Raw genomic sequence first — 19840 nt, 5'->3', positions numbered from 1 at the left:
ACTATACAAATTCTCTGTGTGGACAGTTGAGGGGAGATCCTTCTGGGTGGGATTTTGGTGCAAGAAAGTTTGGTACATTACAGCAAGAATTTTGGTATGTTAAAGTTATGATGCAAATAGTGCAAATCATAGGGCAGCCACCAGAGCGTTTGAAAGCCATCCATTTCTGCCAAGAAAATGCAATTCAGAGTTTATTCTTGTCTGCCTTTGGATGTTGTGTATCACATGGTTTGCAAGCTCGATCCCCTCGTGTGCCGCTATGTGAAATTGGTGTTCTCTGTAGGACAGCTGTGAATATTGGTTGGATTTTGCTTGTTCCATACAGTTTCAAGGGGGTTACACATCCTGTATGCATTGTCTGTATGCCATACAGCAGTATTTTTTCTGTTAGGGTGTGAAATGTTTTGATGGGAAAGGTATCAGTAAGTGCTATTCAGGAGTGTACCCACACTGGAAGGTGCCTTAGGTCAAAAGCATCCCTTGAGAAGGGCCTGGCTGCCAGGGCTGTTGATAGGGGTTGCAGTGAAAAGGCTTTTGGGGAGGCTGGAGAAGAAAGAAATGGAAGAGAGTGCCCTTGACCCCCAGTTTAAAAGCGAATGTTTTATTGGAAACCAATCATTTAGATCATTGAGGGCCATCAAGATCTCTGAGTTCAACCACCACCCTGCCCTACCAAGTCCTACCAATAACCGTGTCCTTTAGAGCTGCACCTGTACACTTTATATATGTCTATATATAATATATATATTTATATATTAAATACCTCCAGGGGCAGGGATTCCACCGTCTCTTTTGAGCAGCCCATTGCTGTGTTTGGCCACCTCTCCCATGATAAAGTTCTTCTTTGTGTCTGACCCTAAGCCCAACTGCAGACTGCAGTTTGCATCCTCATTCTGGCCACAGTTCAATGGCTCCTAGGAGAGTACAATAGAAACTCCAAACAAAACACTTTTAAACCTTTAAATCTGGTTCAAAACCATTAAATCTCCAAATGACAGAGGAGACATTAAGGACCTTGATTTAGGGTTCAGCGTAGTAAAAAGAGCATGGTAAATATGAAAGTAATGGCATTTAAATTACTGATTCATTAGAAAACAATTTTTGTCACCGGATTTTACTGAATGTAGGATACTCAGGGATCAATAGCAATTCTCTTTATTTAAGACACTTGTGATGCTCACTATGTGATTTAGTTATTCTTTTGGAAAGAGGTTGCTGTTTGTGAAACCATTCTTTCTGAAATACTAGTGGAATTAAATGTGTTTTTAATTACCCTGTAAAGCTCTACTAGTTTGGCACTTGAAACTTCTGTATTGATTCATATGACGAATGGATGTTGAGTATATAGAATAGAAAACTTCAGTTGGGTTTGTGAAACCAGAAAGGTAGACTGGAGTTTTTTCATCTCTTGATGTTAGGATATAAAGAAGAGTGTGGGCCACCTGATGGGCTTCTTTAAGTCAGAAGAAGTCCTAAAAACTTGAAAACTTGAAATTATCCTGCTCCAAAATTGTGGCAGTGCCTTGGTGATGCTTCTGAGCAGCAGTGGGTTGTCCATGCTACCTCCAGTTCATTCTGCATGCCAGGTCTGTCCTCCCACAGGGTGTGGGATCAGAGGAGCTGCGTCCCAGTGTATTTTGGTTCAGATTGAACAAGAAAATAATCCCTGTGAAGTAATCCAATTAAAGCCCCAGAGGCACTCAGGAGGATGGCTGTAGAAGCACTAATTCAGGAGACACCAGGCTTTATTGCAAACACCTGAAAGGTTCCAAGGAATGTGAATGTATTTACAGATATTGTCAGTCCTCAAACCTGTACTTAGAGGTAAAAATAAATTAAACGAGCTGCTGACAATTGACAATAATTGCCTGAACGTTGTATAGGTTGACCATTTGATGTTGGGTAATTTTACCTCCAGGGTGTACCGTGAAGGATACGATGTGCTGCCATGCAAAGTGCCTTTGTCTCAGATGGCAGCTGAGGTGCTCCTCCTCCATTGCTGCCCATAACAGTCACAGGTTGATGCTTACGGGTGTGGAAAAAAAAAATGAAAAAGAGCAGCAGGAGCAAAACCCTCCCCTTGAATGCTGTGAAAATCGTGGCTATTACCTTCCCAGCATCCTCTCAGCTAATGGCCTGAAACAGGACCAATATTTGATTTCTACTTGCTGTATTTACTTTATAAATAGATACTTCATGGGTCTCATTCTTTACTGAGATTGAATTAGTGGGTTAAATAGACAGGAATATTTCTTACCGTGGCATACTGATCTCTTAGCATCTTGCACTGACCTGATAACAGGCTGGCGGCAGAGTAAACTTAATTATTTTTTAAGCGAGAGACCGACAATAGAGGACACTGAGTATTTCTGAAACCGAGATCTTCTTTTCTGTCATCAAAAAGCCTGCAAAATCTGAAAGGAGCGTGAATCCGAGGCGTATATCACTGCAATTATTGAAGGGTTTTCAGAGTGGCTTATCACCTCCCAGGCCTATTTACCTGATAAACTAAAGCCTTGTGCTTCAGAAGCCCCCGCTCCCCTTCCCAGTGCTGGAGCCACCTCTTAGTGAAGATGAATGGAGCGTTAAAGCAGTGGCAGGAGGGATGTCTGCTTGCTCCTTTTGTTGCAATTTGCACATAAAAAGAAAACAAAATCATCTTGTTTTCACTATAAGCAATAACTGCAATAAAAAAAAGAAAAGCTTGAAAAGATGTCTGGGGGCTTTGCCTCCCCTGTTCTGCTTTCTGATCCCAACTTCTTTGTGAGTAAAGGGAATGGAGTCTCCAAAGGGTGCATGGGGTCAGGAGGATGCACTGTGCTAAAAGGACTAAGGCTGATCTTTGCCAGCCACCGGGGCATGAGATCGAGAACTAATTTCAGATGGCCTTTACCAGCTTTGGTGTAAACAGCAGTAAACTACAAGAGCAATAAATCCCCTTTGGGGCTGTTGTTCACCATGCAATGTGGCACCAAAAAGCCATTTCTACCAAGCAGGATTTCTGCAGTGCTGTGGTTCCCCTGTGCGTCCTTCAGAGCCCACCACCCTGCCCACCTATGGGGCCTCAGTGCCCAAACCTGATCCTAAAGCATCCTACAGATGCCATGTGCAAACGGTGCAAGTGATTCCAATCGGTTTGCACTGTTTTGTAAATGTTGTGTTCTGAGACTACTCAGGGACACTTCTAACACATGCTCCTTGATATCTGACAACTGCAGGCAAGGAAGGAGAATGCTTGTAAGCATGTGTCCGTTGGTTGTGCTGCCCTGCCTGTCCTGTTGTGTGCACCCCAGAGCCTGCCCTGTTTATGAGGGTATTTGGGTCTCTAAAATAAAGGTGGTTTGTTTTTTTTTTTTTCAGAGGGATTTGGGAGACAGTGACAAATGGCAGGATGCAAATTCTCAATGTTGTAAGTAGAAAAGCCCCATTGCATTCCCAGGAATTTGCTTACAGCAAAGCCTATCGTTCAGGAGGTTTGCATGCAGATAGTATTACTTATCTCCCTCCTTATATCAACTCTGCAATGCCTGGCTTCCCACAGCTCACAGAAGGGAGATCCTCATGCTGCTCTGTGTGCAGTGGGCCCAGGCAGAGCCTTCTGCTGCCCTTCTCCCACCCAACCTCACTTTATGATAACCTGTGCCTGCTCAGTGTGGTGTGTCCAGCCTGTGGTGGTGCTGGGATGGAGCTCCAGAGTTCATTGCCAGGCTATGGGCACAGCTTTTAACACTGATTCCTCCTGCTGAAGGGGAATGAGTGCTCTCATGGTTCCATAGCAAGAATTAAAATTCATGTTAGCTTTCTTTAAGCTCAGAAGGCTCTGTTGTCAGCACCTCCAGAGGTCCTGGTTTAGCTACGTCTTACTGTTACTTCGTTAAATGAACCAGAAGTAGAGATATTCCTTTTAATGTTGATGTGCAAGGTTTAGAATTAAATATCTCTGCTGGTTGCTGGGTACTTTCTGCATCTGCCAACCCCATGAACTCTTTAAACGTATGCTAATGAGCCCGGTTTGTTCCCATTCCTTCTGTATAATCCATGAAGGAAGAAAAGTCAATCTTAGTCTTACTGCCTAATGGCCTCTATAGGTTGTAGTTAGCACAAAAGCACTGTGAAGTGATGGAGATCAAGAGTTAAATGCATGAATTAAGCAGAGTCCCTCCAACGGCACTCCATTAGGAGAGAAACTGTCTCTAGGGAGACAAAACAAGATTTCTCTTTATATATACATTATGAGAGTCGCCCACTGATCCTGCAGGCATTTTGAAACATTACTGGCACCCTAGTGATGTGGACAGAATATAATTTATCAATATTGCTACAAGTTCCTACCTGCAATGTTGCTGGAATACAGATGTGCTGCAGCGTAATAGGGCTGTAGGGAGTCTGCTTGTGGTATGGACCCGTGTTTTCTATCCCATTGCCTGGCTGCTGGGTGCTGGTAGAAGTCTAAAAGCTGTATTAATAGTAATTGTATTTATTTTAGCAAGTACTGTACTGCTTTTTATCTTTAGCATTGCTTTTGAATGCTGCAGAAGGCTGCCTGCACTCCAGCTTTGTGATGCTATTCCTACCGCTGTTGTGATTGATCACAGTGTCTTACGCAGTCATTGTGTAAAAGGAAGAGATTCACAGAGCTTGTCTCTTGCCTCAGGTCCCTTCAGCTCCATTTGGACTGTAGCAGTCAAAATCAGCTTCTTACCTGAAGTGCTTGAGCAGGATGCAGGCTGGTCATCTCTGCTGCTTTGGATGTGATCATCTGATCTCTGGCTAAAGCCGGTCACAGTTTATTTCTCTGCATTTATAGAGCTGTGTTCTGCAGAAGTTGTGTGGATGCTTATGATGGAGATGAAATATTGGCTTCAGGAATTGCACGCTGTGGTTGGCTGTGATGGCATTCCAAACAGGGCAAAAAAATCCTTCCTCAGGTGCTATTTTTGTCAGCAATTCCTTACCACAGGATCTAAAGTGATTAATAGAGGGGATGGACCAGGAAAAGCTAAGTTAAGTGTGTATACCTTTTCTACCTGATACCACTCATTGGCCTGAGTCCATCCAACTCCAGCATCACCTTTGTGAAGTTCTGGACTGCAGGTGGACACCATGTTTGATGAATTGCTCCTGAGGTTTTGTATAGGCCTTTCTTTAAGCTCTGGGATACCTATGCCAGGAGGTGAGCTTCCAGATCCCCATTGCTTTTACCCTGAAGATGGGCACACAGGTAGATACATGTGGGGTGTCACTTCTAGTGCTCTCACACACTGTGACACCGCAAATGCATTTGTTCTGCAAGACATGGGCCCTGATTTAATTTTACAGTATTGCCACGTTTCTGCGTTTCGGTCTGATATTAGTTCTTCGCGTTCTGCTCTCCCCCGTCTTTCATTGGTTTGATGCGAGCTTCATAATGGAAAAGCAATTGCTTAGGGAAATACGATGCCTATCAACTGTCCAATCATGGCTATCAGTTTATGGAATTAAACTAAGACTCTATCAATATAAAGGCTCCATGAAGAATATACGCTTCATAAAATTCATCTTGCAGAACATGACTCATTTTGTCCGTAGCATTCAGGAGCTCGTTCTTCTCTCCTCATGATGTGCTGAATAATAACAGTTAGCGCTCGCGTCTGCAAATCAATGTACGGGCTTTAGCTCAGTACTGTGGAGGAAGTTGTGTTATTGTATTCAATGGTAACCGTTACCTTTCATGCTTAGAAGTGAGCATCGTTTTCTGTATTTCTGTCAGATTTGACAACCATCACCTCCTGAAGCTTTAACAAAAGGCAGGAGTTCCTGTGGTGCCTCTGGCAATTGCACATTAGTCCACATGGAAGCAGAATATTACTTGCTGATTCCTGTTTGCTGATTCCATTATATAGGCCCCAGTACGTAATGTTTTGTTAATCCTTTAAAACAGCATGGCTGGAAATATTCTTTCAAAGCCACGCTATTTAGGTTCTATAAGTACAAACAAACAAACAGAAAGCCCCAACAAATTCCATGGAGTCTTTTGTAACCACGGGGGGTTTGAGATCAATGCTATCAGTAAACTTATTGTTCTGGTTGCTGGGCCGAGTGCTCCATGGTGAGCTGTTCCCTTCTGAGGGCATTCATTTTCCTTCCATCAGTTTAAAGAGATATGCTTGCAGTCCAGCCCTGCAAGAGTAATAGGGGTGATGAAGACAGCTTGGTGTTTTACTGTGCTCTAAAATCGTTCCATTAAGGTCTAGCCTCTTTTCGTGAGATGAATTTCTCTTTCTCTTTGCTGGGTTTGCAATCACTCAACTTCAGGCTTCACCCATCCCTGTCCCAGGAGCATCCTGTGTTGTATCTTGGCCCTGTTAAAGTCAGGTTTCAGCCTCTTGTTAGGGTTGGACCTGCTTGCAGAAGTGCTGTGTAGTACCACACTCTGTGCAATGGGTTTGTGGGAGAGTGGTGGGATGTGGAATGGTGATGCTGTCCCATGGCAGGTTATATCTCAGTGCAGAACATTAGCAGGTCCCACTCCAATCCAGCCCCTGTCATCACAGATATTGTCTCTACCAGCTACAGAACCTCATTCTTTGTAGCTCACAGTCTAATAGGTGAGATGGGGACTGCAAGGCACAGAGCATTATCACTCTTCACTGACACGTGGGGAAAAGAAGAGCTGAGAGATTCAGCCCAGTATTGCCCAGAAGGTCCATGGCAGGACCAAGAACTGAATTCAGCTCTCTGAGGGCTTCATCCATTGCCTTCATCACAAAACCCGCCCATGGCTCCCCACTTCTCTATTATTTAATCTGCTGGGAAAATAAAATGCAAATTGTTTTAATTAAAGGAGAGAGCAAATGTCTAATTTGAGCCTGGATTCATCCTATGGTTATGGAAATTTTTTGGAGGAATGGATAATAAACATCTGTAATTTCTTTTTCTCGACAGATGTGTTTGCGTTTACACAGCTGTGCAAAAATGATATTTATATATGTTGTGATGTATAATTTCAGCCTAGAAACAGATCTCATGTTGGACTATTGAGAGGTGCCATTTTCTGGCTCATGAAATAATCCTATTTCTGGCAAAAAGTCGGTCATTCTTCTTCCCACAGACATGGTTTCTTCCTTTAAAGTGTCTCTAAAAATTATTTTATACTCGATGAAGCAAATCCTCCAAAGGCTTCATTATTCTGATGGTAGCATCATCTGATTGAATATTTCAATCATAACGTCCCTTGGAGGATGTTAGAGGTTTACGCTTGGGATTTTGGAAGCTTGTATTCGTGTGTGTTCCCGGGGTTTTGAGGAACGGGTGTGGGAAACTCAGATAATTTCAGATGCACAGAGTTCATTTGGGAGGTAGATGTTAATGTTTACTCTAGCTATTGATTGGAATACATTAGATTGCCTCCTTCCAGTGTGAAAGAACGAATGTGGCCACCTCCAGCTCAGCAAAACAGCTAAGCACATGCTTATTTTAAGCACGTGAGCACTGCTGAGCAACATTCCTACCATGCACTGCTAGTAAACTGCAAAGGCTCCTGCAGTAAGGTGGCACTTGCCACATCTTACTGCTTGAGATGCAATCAAGACAATGCACGCTTACTGGTGCCAGAAGAGGTTTAGATTTATTAGCATTTTTGTGCTTGGCAGCAGCCTTGTCAAGTTCCTACGAGGATGCTGATTTTAGAGCCTTCAGAAGGATGATGGCAACCTTCTGTAGCCCACGGCTTCCTCTCTCTGCCTTGCATCCCCTGGAGAGCGTATGGGAGATTTTCGTACCCACATGTGCAGAGGAGATCCCCAGGCTTAAGTTGTTGTGTCTGAGCTGCTGTGTGGCTGAGGATGACTTGTTAAGGTTGTTCTGCTTATTTCAGGCTCACGTTAGGTTTTATGGACTTTAATGAACAGCAAGTAATAAATTTGCTGAAGAAATTGGGTTAGCCCGTGATTAACATTCAGAGTGATGCAGATGAGTGTACCAATGATGGGAACATGTGCTCACATCATGATGAAATGCAGATGAGAGGCCCTGGAGCAAGCCCAAGGATGTGGGCCAGCACAGTTTCATCTCTGTCAGCTTTAATCTGATCTAAAGTGAGCAGGCTACCGGCCTGCGAAAGGAATCTCCAACCCTGGAAAGACCTAAATCCAACTTTTGTTTTCTAATAGAGGCTATTATAACATTTTCTTTGCAACCAAAGCTCAACAACATGAAAGAGCAAGAGCGCCGTATCTAAAAACAATATTTCTAACAGTGGGGAAGAGAAGGGAAAGTGGCTGGTAGATGCATCTTGATTGGGTTTAGCTTTTGTAGCACGCTGCTTTAGTGAGCAGGCATTTTTGTCAATTGAAACCCAGCTGAGCCCCATCGTCTCATGGCATCGCCCTTGTAGAGAACAGAGGAAGACGCCAACCCCTCGTTTTAAATGAAGTGCAAAGTAACGCTAGATAGGAAAGGAATAAATCAATTGTAAGTGGTAATCTATGAAGTTGGACAGAAAATGATGAGAAATGAAGCAACTGGTCATAGGAAATTGACCTTGAAAATGGTGTTTATCTTTCGGCCACGGTGGCAGGGCTTGCGGAGCTTTGTGCCTGGTGGGCAGGGTCAAGGGGGAAATGGAAATGGGTATTCCTTTGCTTTGGGTCTCAGCTGAGTTTGGGGGAGTTTCTTTCAAGGTCCCATGCTCTGACAAGCTCAGCAGTGTGACAGCACCAGGCAGTTTCCAGTTGTCCCTTTGTGCCAGCGTTGTATTTTGCTGCTTGGAAGAACTATGTATGTTTGGGACTGCTGTTGCCAAGGAGAATGGCCATGACCACGTAATAGATGCATATGCAAAGAGAAGAGATGTTATTTTTACCTGGCTTAAATTTCCATATAAATAAACACGTTAGATCAAGCAAAAGGACAAACAAGTAATGTAAGTCACCTCAGCTGCTTTAAACTGTAACACCTACTTATACCAGAAGAGTGGTTATTGTAGTATTATATACATCTTTATTTTTAGTGTGTAAGGGTGTGGGATACAGAATATACACTGTTTTAACTGAAACTCACCCAACAGATATCAACTGGCAGGCTGTGGTGACAGTGATTTGAACCTCTAAGCTGGGGCAGAGAGTTCACAGCCTACAGGCCAACAAAGTGGGCTGAAATGGGCTCATTTTGCCTTGGTCAGTGTTGGTATGACCTGTGACACAGCTGTCTGCAGCTGGCCGTGCTGTGACCGCTCCTGCTGTCAGGCAGCTGAATGTCTCCATGTCCCCAAGCTGAGAAGTAGAGCTACAGGTCAGAGAGACAGTGAGCAAAATAACCTGATAATTTTCATTTTTTCCCAGAACACCGTAGATTTTGGCCAATGTCAGTTTAAATCTGCACCACGTGAGCGGCCTATCTGGTTTGCTCAGCTGGTGATGGGATGGGTGACCCCCTTTGCCAGTCCGGATTCTGCTCAAGTCAGACAGCAAATACACATAGAAAGGTCAGTGGGACACACGGGTGTAAGCGAGACCAGGCAGAAGCCCCGAGCTCCCTATATTTTGTGTGTTGTGTGTTTTGACTTACGGACAGCATCTGCTTCGGCTCTGTGTACATAAAGGCTTAATTCCCAGGGGGGGCTGTGTGAGGTCTGGAAGCTCTCCAGCACGTAGCCCAAGGCATCACCCTTGGTTGTGAGTGATTCCCAATCTGTTTGGAGCAGGCTGGGGTTGGAAGGAGCAGTGAGGGAGCCCAGCAGCCCTCAACAGGGAACCCGTGTTCAAGGGCTGGTGACATTAGTTGGCTGTGTTACCACAGTGTTTGTGCTCAGTGGAAAACAGCAAATAATAAATCTAGGCAGTGTTATCAGACTGTGCAAAAATCAACTATTTGGAAGTAAAGACTCCTTCCTATATTTAAAATTCAACAAGGTTTTTTTTTGTCCCGGGTCTTGAGATGTTAATGACTTTGACTAATTGTCAACACCACCAATTACTATGACTGATACCTTATCATTTCCCACAATGAGCAATGCTAATTAAAATTGATTGTGCTGCTGTTCTGGCACAGCAGCAAGTTTCCTTTTCATTTTTTTGTTTAAACATGAGCTCATTGTTCCGATTTGGTGAATTAAATAAGGAAAGCTCATTATTCTGATGTTTATTTTTGAGCGGGGGTTTTAAGCCACTTTGGAAGCCTTTTACAAGCGTCAAAGAAACAGAAGAGCTTGAATAAATTGTGTTTCTGGGGTACCAAAACATGCACCTAATAATAATATTTAGCACTCTTATACCACGATGCTTTCTATGTGATCCCATTTCTGTACAAACGGAACTACTCCTATTATCTCTGTAAGGTGGGTAAACACCATTACTTCTGTTTCACAGATATTGAAGCTGAGACACAGGAGCTTTGATTCTCTAATAGCACCGCACTTCAAGCTATTCAATTAGATTACAGATAGCTGTCTTCCAGGAATCAAGAGACTGGTTATGTTGTAATTTCCAAGGCTGACTTCTTTGGATTTTGTACTGACTTGGCCTTTTTATTTCATGCTCGTTTTTCAAACGTGTGATATTTGTTCTTTCTCAAAGATAGGATCAGCTCTTCCTTGCTGCTAGCCTGTCCTGTGCTGGCTTCTGCCCACTGGTTTTGCTTACCCCCATGCATAAGATACAGCCATGGGCAAGGACTGGATTTGCTCTCTTCCCTTGTGTCTTTTGCTTCATCAGCTGGATCTCCCCATGTGGGGAAGAGCTGTCACGGGGAGGAGTGGTGGCTGGCTTGAAGCATGGGATGGCACCTTGCAAGTTATCTCTTGTGGAGTGCTGCAGTTGTGCTTTGAGTTCAGCTCTTTATTTTATGTGAGCTTTTCCATGGGGAATGTTTATGGGATGGGTCACCAATGGAAGATGTACCTGCTTTTCAAACTGCTGTCCTCTTCTTAAGTGGCTGATTGCAGTTACCAGCACAAGTGTATAACCTTATCCATCGAAACAGTTGATTCTTTCCATGGTCAGTTAAGTTAATCAGATAAGTTAATGTGTGAGGGATATAAATGCACAGAATTGCCTTAGACATTCCTTACTTCCTCCCTTGTAATCTAGAAAACGTATCAACTACTTTATGATATTTTTTTCTAGTTGTATATAAATATGCAGAACTGTTTTGAAATAAGACATCCCTGAGATTTTGACAGCACAGGAACTCAAGTTTGCTTCCACAGAATCTTGTATGATCAGTTACAGAGCAGCACGTCAATCAAAATCAGCTATATTAATTGAGGAAAAGCTTGTAAATATCTGGTGGAAAAAAATATTACAAAAACATCAATAGCAAAACAATTATATTTTAAAGGTATTTCTATTCTGAACACCATTCTTCATTATTTTTGGTGACATGAGTTTCCTTTGAACATTGGAACTCCTTATGCCACAGCACTGTGATTGACTCCACTGCAAATCCACTTAGCTGCAAAAGGAGGGCTGGTCCTGCCCATCCCATATGGTTTGATTCTTCTGGCCCATCAGGTCAAAAAAATAGTGTTTTCAGTGCTTTTTCTGTATGGTTATGAGAAAGATAATGTGGCACCATGCAGCAAGGGCTGAGTCAGGCCTTATGCTTGAGGTCATGAAGCAGGATCAACCCCACAGCATCACGGTTAGATGCCAAGTTGAGCTGGCCCTTCAGCAAGGCCTCCTGCTGGGTCTCTAATGGAGCTCTCCTGAGTGTTTCACCTGGGTGATTGATGGATTGATTTTGTACTGGGAAAGTGCTAGGAAACAGGGCTGGAGAAGTGCAGAGTGTTGGGAGTAAGCACCTCCATTATTATTTATAGCAATGAACAAGTTGGGAAGAGTACTGGGTGTATTCAGCTGCCATGCTGAAGGCAGCCTTCTCTGAGCGTGATACCCTGTTGCCATTAACAGGAAAAGCTGTGAAATAACACACCAAGTATGTCTTTTTGAAGCACATTGGACCTAATTCTCCTCTCATCTGTATTGATGTCTCTCCGTGGACTGCTCTATGGTGTAGAAAAGCAAAGAGGAATCATGGCTGACTGCCTTCTGCAGTGCAATGAGGCAGACGTGGAGATGGGAGATTTTCCTTTCTCTTCTATATCCAAATGTCCCCTGGAGTTTTGTTGCAAAAAGTTGGTTGTAAAAATTGAGAGGGTGAGGAGGGGGGAGGGAGGGGTAGGGGGAATATGTCATTTGGGTTGTGATTTGCTGTTAATTAAACTTCAGTGTGACACATCCTTTATGTCAGGGGATTCCTGATTCTCATCTCAGTGGCCTGGTAGAACGGAGAAGCATCTCCATTGAGATCAATGCTCATTATTATTTCCCTCATTATCATCATGATCCTCATCAGTATTTGTTCTACAACACTGGCTGTGGAACGGAAGCATAGGGAGAGATGACCCTTGCCTGTTTCTGTTGAAAATCTTTCATTTTTAACAGACACGAGGCTGGCAGGGAAAAGAAGCAGTGAATTCTTCACAGAGAATTAGATGCAACTACATGGAAAGCAAAAATCAACCTTTCTCTTCACCGTAGATGACATGATGAGATAATCACATTTCATTATCCTCGTCAGAGTGCAAGTACTCATACATAGGTTGAAAGCTATGGCACACAAGGGGGTGTTGGGTGCTATGAGACAGATATTAGGTGCGTGAACAAGGGTGGAGCTTAGAAGTAGATGGGGATGGAGTCTCCCCAAATAATAGATGAGACAGCATAGGTGGGTGGTCATATTAGTGAGTTGTTCCCTAGAGAGAGCAGATATAACATGGGAGGTAAATTCTGCAGCCTTGACCTGTTTGTGTTTTGTACCATAAATGGGGAATTGTTCATTTTCCTCAGCTTCAAACATGTTACTATGAGGAAAATCTCAGTCCCAATGGTTATATGGCGGGGGGCGGGGGGGTCCCTAACTGGGGTTAGGGAGCAAATGGAGCTGTTAATGTTTCTTGCACAGAAAAGATGGGTTACAAACACCTTCACCTTGTTATATCCTATCTACAGGAAAGCTACGACTGTCTCTTTGGGGACGACCACGGCTCAGAATGTAAGGACTATTGAAAGCTTTGGGGGTTCCTGTGCAAGATCAAAACTAGTCGGGATCAGCTTTGCTTCCAGCTTGATGAAAGAGGTGTTAATCCTGCAGCTCATAAAGAATTTAAGATTATAAATGTATGAACCGCAGCCTGGAAGATTAGAAGAACACTTAAATAAATTATAGAGGCTGGATTGACAGGAAGGGCGTCATGCTGGGAGCAACTTTGCCCTCTTCTGGGCTCACCAGTTTCCAGCTCAAAAGCTCCCAGCTAAAGCAAAGCACTGCGGTGATGCTGGCTGCCAGAATCCAGTGTTTCCCTTGGTGTCTCTGCTTGTGGACTGTGCCCGGAGGTCCTTGTTGCAGCATTCAGGCAGTGTATGGTGCATGTAGCTCTCTATGGGATGCTGGTTTGACAGCAACCTTCAGTATATACCATTGGGCCAACAGGGATGTGGCAGGCAGGGGCGGAAATGAAATAACTGATGGTTATTTTGCATTGTTGGTTGTTCTGGTGTGTTCTCATAGCAATTCCAGAACACCAGCTGTGCCATGTGTGTTTTGTATGGTAGCAGTTATCTTCCCTTCTAGGATTATGGGAAGCTGCAAGCGTTTCTTAAGGTAATGCTTTTTGTTAAGTGCTTGTGTGAGGGATTAGCTGTGTTTCTATCAAATTATAGATGGGATCAGTTTAGAAAACAGAGAACAGTACTCATTTGTTTCAGGAAATAAGCAGAATAGTTGTTGTGTGTAGGAAGAGGTTTGGGGCCACTTTGGACCTGGAGAGGGTGGCAAGCCTTTTACTGTTTTATCCGTGCCTTCCACATGTTGGCATTCACAGCGCATTCTATATGGGCATCAGTCTGCTGTCCTGTTGCCTTCTCTTCCTTCCACCAAGACTGACCTCTCTTTCTTCCCCTTCCAACGGGTGATGAGGAATGTCTGCTCGATGGATAGAAAGAACAAAAATGCCTTCCTGTGACACCAGAAAGAAAATGATCCAGTGAGTTATAGACCGCTGAGCCTTTCATTTGTATCTGGTAAACTGGTTGAAATGATAAGAAAAAAGAAAACATTTGGAAGACACTGATAAGATCAGGCTTATCCAGTAGAAAGGTACTGTAGGATGTGGTTGGAAGTGATAGGAAAAGCCTAGACATGATGACCCAGCAGGTCACTTACAGGCTTTCACTCTTAATCTCTTAGAAGTCTTTGAACTCGTCAATAAGAAACGAAGAGAGAGGAACTGGTTTATCTCCCTTATTTATGATATTGAAAGGTCCTTTGCAAAGCCTCTCATAGAAATCAGTCGAAAATACAAGGCAGGTAGGTGAAAGGGAGAAAGTATAGCCATGAATCAAAAAGTGAAACAAAGATAGATATAACTGGGTAATTTTTGCCATGGCAGAGGGTTAAACCAGAGGTTCCTTTTGTGTTCCTAAGTCCTGTACGAGGTCTTTAGTCTGGGATGGAGAACAGGGAGAAGGGTATCCATTGGGCAGCAAAAAGCCAGTTTGGTCCAGGGAAGTCATAGAAGAAGGTCAAAGCTGGTACATGTGACACAGCATCCAAAAAACATTCAGTCTTAATGGATGGCATTACCCCCAAACTGTGGTTTCTGCTTCAATTTGCTATAGTCAAACCAGAAACAAAACACAGTCATCAGTACTGCAGTCCCTGTGGGAGAAGATCTCATTGGGGCTGCTAATGGGATAAGTTATGACCTGTTTCTTTCCCTGATAACCTCCCCATGAGGGTCTACATTTCAAGAAGGAACTGTACTGGTGGCTTCAGGCTCCGATTAATGATCCTGTTGCAGAAGTACAGAAGGGTGAAGCAAACACATACACAACACTATCTAAAAAGCAGCAGTGATGTGTGTCAGGGTAGTCCTGTCAGTCAGGGAACCCAAATGAAGAGGTTTCACAAGCCAGCATGAGTAATTTTGCAAATTGCCACTGGGATTTAAGTTGGCTTTTCTCACTCCTTTTAGGCACCGCATCTTCTTTCTTCCTAATAGCCGTGTCTGTGCCTTTGTCCCACAGAGAGATTTTGAATAGGAACTAAGAGAAAACCAAACACGTGGTCTGTTTGCTTTGCCTGCTGCTCTGCCTGTTCCCTGTGCCATGGATTTAAAAGACCTTTGAATTGCTGCAGCCTCCTGGTTTCCTCCCCCTTCTCCCTTCCCCCTCTCCCCATTTTCCTGCCAGGTAGGAGCCACAAGATGCCCCTTTCAAAGCAGAGGACTGAAGCCTGGCTGCTGGTAATTAGCAGGGAGAGTCTTTTAAGGAATTGAACTGTTGTGTTGTTATGATTTGGGAAACAAAAGCTGAATAAGAACTGCAACATTTAACCATGGAATTCTGCTTTATTTTTCTCTAATGCAGGCTAAGCTGCCTTACAGCAATCTTTTAAATGTAATGATTGAGACTATTATAGGAAATACTATACGAAGCAGCATTTTTTGTCCTTTTTTTTTTTTTTCAGCCTAAATAATAAGTAGGGCAAGGTTTTAAATGAGGCTGGAGTAATGAATGCTGTACAATAATTTTGATGATAAATTTCCCCGGAGGATAAAGTGGAAGAACAGAAGCAGGCTGTATTTAATCATGCAAAGTTAAAGGAATGCAGACCAACAAATGTTTAGAGACGTGCAGATTTTCTAACCTTTTCTGAGACACTCTTGACCCTTTTTACATGAGAATGTCAGGGATGTGTGTAATAATTTGGAGGAAGAGTTGATTGCATAGGGTCAAGAGTGTTTATGGCACCGAGCAGAGAAATTCCTGCTTTTTTTTTTGGCATGCTGGGGGGCTCAGACAAGAGGCTGCTTGCTTTTCACAGCTGTCTCATCCCTCAGTGAACCTGTAAAGCTTGCTTTGAGCAGAGATACACCTGGTTGCTCTACATGGTCTGCCATGCTCATGTTAGGGCTGGGCAATCATTCTGTGTGAAACACGTTGGGATGTTTCACAGAATCACAGGGTTGGAAGGGACCTCAAGGATCATGGAGCTCCAACTCCATAGGCAGGGCCACCAACCTCCGCATTTAATACCAGACCAGGCTGCCCAAGGCCCCATCCAACCTGGTCTTGTACACCTCCAGGGATGGGGCATCCACAACCTCTCTGGGCAGCCTGTTCCAGCAGTTCACCTCAGCCTGTCTTTGCTCCAGCCCATATAATCTTTGTGGCATCCTCAGAACCCTCTGCAATAGCTCCCTGTCCTTCTTGTACTGAGGGCCCCAGACCTGGACACAGTACTCCAGATGGGGCCTTGCAAGGGCAGTTTCATTTTATGCATCTCAAAATGACGGCTCTTTCTGTGTTCTTTAGCTCAAACTTGTAGCACTATTCACTCTGCAGAGGAAACAAAGATTTCTGCCTGTCTGATCAATACGTAAAGCATGTATTGATTTCCAGTTTAGGTGTTAACTTTTTAGCTCTTAGAAGCACTCTCGGTATCAATTTTCACCTTGCCTGACGTTCATTATGTGTCGAACACTATGAGAGTGAATGAGGTTAGGATCTGCTCTGGCAGGGCAACTCGTTTAGTGACTTCAGGACTGAGATGTGCAAAGATTTACTTGCCTTGTGTAAGCACTATGGGACGTGAAATATCTGCATTTAAGGCAATGGCCTGGGAAGTGTGTTCATTCTGGCATGGCGCTCGCTTCCTCTAGAGTTTCTTCACCTGCCTGATCTGTCCCTGAAATGATATCATAAGCTAATTAATAGCGCTGTTTATTACATTCGTGTTGTTGTCTCACCATAATTCACAGAAAATGAGCCAGAGGTCTGCAGCTCTGGGTTGCTGGATGGCTGGGCTTTATTTAAGCAGTAAGACACACATGACAAGCAGTGCATTCCTATGTGATTATGCCTCCAGTAGCGTTAGGAGGCACAAGGTCAAAAGGCTCAGTGACTTTAACTACCTGAGAAGTGCCATGTAATCCCCTGCAAATGGGCTGTCTAGAGTGACTTATTGCTGTAACAGAGAGGGAATTATTTCTTTTTAGAGGCAAGCAGATGAATTACCTCTGTAATTGGCACAGGTGTGACATCACTGCCTGCCAATCAGAAATCCTCATTCTCTTGGGTTTTAGCACCTTAATTTCAAGCTGGGGTCATCAGCAAAGAAATAAAATCGTTAAAATGGTGTTTTATCCTCTGTGTGCTCTGAGTCCCATCTGCTCGCTCCAGCGTGGGGAGCACCAGTAGCGCATGTGTTGCACTGTGAATAGCTCTGCATAGCACCACCAGGCACTGAGCACTGACTGCCATGTCTTTGAGCTGATGGCACTGCCAGACTTCTTTGAACAGCTGCCTGGAGGACAGGGCAGGACTGAAGCAGGGTCTGGAAGGCATCCAGCCTGAGGGCTCTTTTAGGAGGCAGAGAGCTCACTATTTAGCCCTAACCTTGATATGCGTTGCTTAAGCTTATTGCAAGCAAAAGTTTGTGCCTGAGCAAAAGCATCCTGAATGTTGTTAAAGCTCAGGAAAATGAGCAATCAAGGAAGCATGGGGAGGGCAGACAGCAAGGTAAGCACTTCAGCCTGGCTGTGATCCCAAAATCAATGCATAGCCATCAAATTCTTCCAGTCTAGCACCATCTTTTCCTTTCTTTTTATTGACAAACATAACCCCAAAATAATAAAATTCACCCTGATTTACAATTATTGTTGATAATATAATCACACGATGCTTGCAGCTTTGCTAGACTGAGTAGATGAGGAGCAGACCAGGAGGAGGATGCTGTTTATTGTGGGGTTATGGGAAGGGCTGCTGGCAGCTGCTGCCATTTTGCTGCTGCTTGTAGATGGTTCTGCAGTGCTCAGCCCTTTCAGCTTCAGCACAGATCTCAGGGAGGGAACTTTGGATGTGGCTCTGGGCAGCCCAGTCTGGTAGTTGTTAACCCTGCACACATCAGGGGGGTTGAAACTCGGTGATCACTATAGTGCTTTTCAACCCAGGCCATTCTGTGATTCTATGCTAAGGGTCAGGGTTTGCCGCAGCATCTTCATTTGGGGCCGTGAAGAGTCGCTGTTCAGCCATGGAAGGTTTTGGGGCCAAGGCGAGAGGAATCATCATCCTGTCAGAGGGCAGAAATTTAACAAATAGTTTTAAGGGCTTAAAATAAATCTGTCTTCATAACCCGACTGCAGTGCTTTTTCCCTTTGGTGTGTTATAGAGGTAATGATACCTCTACAGTGAACTCAATTAACCTTCTGTAGCGTTCCGTGTGACGGGGAATCCTAAATCTTTTTTTTTATGAGTGCATGTGCAAGACTTGAAGCCACTTTGAACTCAGCATTAATAAATGCCATTTCCTAATTGGTGCCCATTTGTTTGTGTTGTTTATTTGCTTTTTGTTTGTTTTTTTTTTGTTTTTGCAGTGAGAAAGACATGGTGGCTGTGAGCAGAATTTAGCGTTCATGGTTGGAAAGAGCTTTCCGCACAGAAGTGAGGTAATTTTACTTCTTCTTTAATTATTAACCATGCAAATCTGTTGCTCGTGTCGATGCTGTTTGGGAGCTTCTGTTGCTTAATGATGTTATGAGATGATCTTAAGAGACTGAGCCCTGTCTTTCTGGGTATAAATGGATGCTGTCCATGAGAACCAGGTGACTCTCCTCTGCCTGAGAAATGATGCACATTGAGAGCCCTTTGGAAATAGCATAGAAAAAGGGCTAGGTAGGAAAAGTGGTGTATTTAGGTGTTCACAGCTCAGCTTTCCTATAGATCCTTCTTCTGTTCCACAATGCATCCTAGTAGATGCATCCTTAGTAGTGTACATTCCTGCCTTGCCTCCAACTGAACGCATCCTGCACAGAGCAAAATGTTTTGTCTTGGGGGGGGAAAATGTCAGCAAGAAATGAGAAAACAAGAGAAATGGATGATCCCCTGTAATGCATATCCTATAATATAATCATTGTTGTTTGATAAAAGAGACAATTCCAGCACCTCTCAGTGCCCCGCTAGGTATGTTTGGATTTATTATTCAAAAAGGCACAATCAGATCTCTTCATTCAGTTGACAAATGGGAGCTATTCAGTTCAGTATCTGCCTCTTATTTATAGCGTGTGGTGGGGTGATTTATACCCTAGCTGCAAATCTTCCAAACAGTTTTAATTAGCAGCATTGGCTATTTAGAGTTGAGAGTCCCGGAGCTTCTCAGTCATATGTGACCCTTTAATACTGAATAGAAATCTTTACTTTTTGTCAGGCAGTGCTTCTCTCTTTTCTTGTACTGCCTGTATAGGAGCATACCTGTGCTGCAGCAGCTGGGGGGATGCACTCATGCCTGCAGCTCTGAGGTCGAGGGAGGTAATGCCATTTGTTACTGTGCATTGGGGAAACGTGGCAATCCATGGGGCATTGCCACCAACATCACACAGGGTTTTGCAAGCATCACTGGTGGCTTCTGTTCTGAGAACAAAGAAGGCACAGAAGATGCCCCAGCCAGCTGCTGAGGCTGCCTATATGGGTGATGCAGGATCCTGCTCTGCATTTTTGGAGGGTGATGGAGTGCAGGAGGCAGGAACCCTCATCTGAGCACATCTTGTGGTTGGAGAAGCCACTGCGTCAGTTTTCCCCTGTGTGTTGTCTGATGATATAAGTACTTCCCTCTGCTGTTCCCTTATCCTCAGAGCTGCGCTGGTTTGTGGTCTAATTGGTACCCAGAGATAGAAGCAGCGTGAGGTGAGCTAGGGAAGGCACGAGCTGGAGTCTCTATTATTTTCATGCATCTAGTAAGAATGTAATCCCTTTGAGACCTCTCCCTATCTGTCAAACCTGAGATGAGCCAACAGGTTCAGAAG

At 43.8% G+C, this 19840-nt stretch overlaps 1 protein-coding gene across 12 annotated transcripts in view; it reads left to right on the top strand.

Moving 5' to 3' along the window:
- The window catches only part of DAB1 (DAB adaptor protein 1), a 342053-nt gene that overhangs the window by 152337 nt on the left and 169876 nt on the right, over positions 1-19840 (top strand). For 10 of the 12 annotated variants that reach the window (XM_015870669.2, XM_015870670.2, XM_015870667.2 and 7 more), the window contains exon 2: positions 18416-18487. The gene's annotated coding sequence lies outside the window, so the exon portion shown is untranslated. Of the gene's footprint in view, positions 1-17437; positions 17562-18415; positions 18488-19840 lie in introns of those variants that run through there. The other 2 variants (XM_032446394.1, XM_015870665.2) reach the window with 1 other exon arrangement.

The sequence above is a fragment of the Coturnix japonica genome, chromosome 8, assembly GCF_001577835.2.
Source record: "Coturnix japonica isolate 7356 chromosome 8, Coturnix japonica 2.1, whole genome shotgun sequence".
Classification (NCBI taxonomy): domain Eukaryota; kingdom Metazoa; phylum Chordata; class Aves; order Galliformes; family Phasianidae; genus Coturnix; species Coturnix japonica.
Note: the sequence above shows the minus strand (reverse complement) of the source record. Positions and strands in the feature narration are given on the sequence as shown.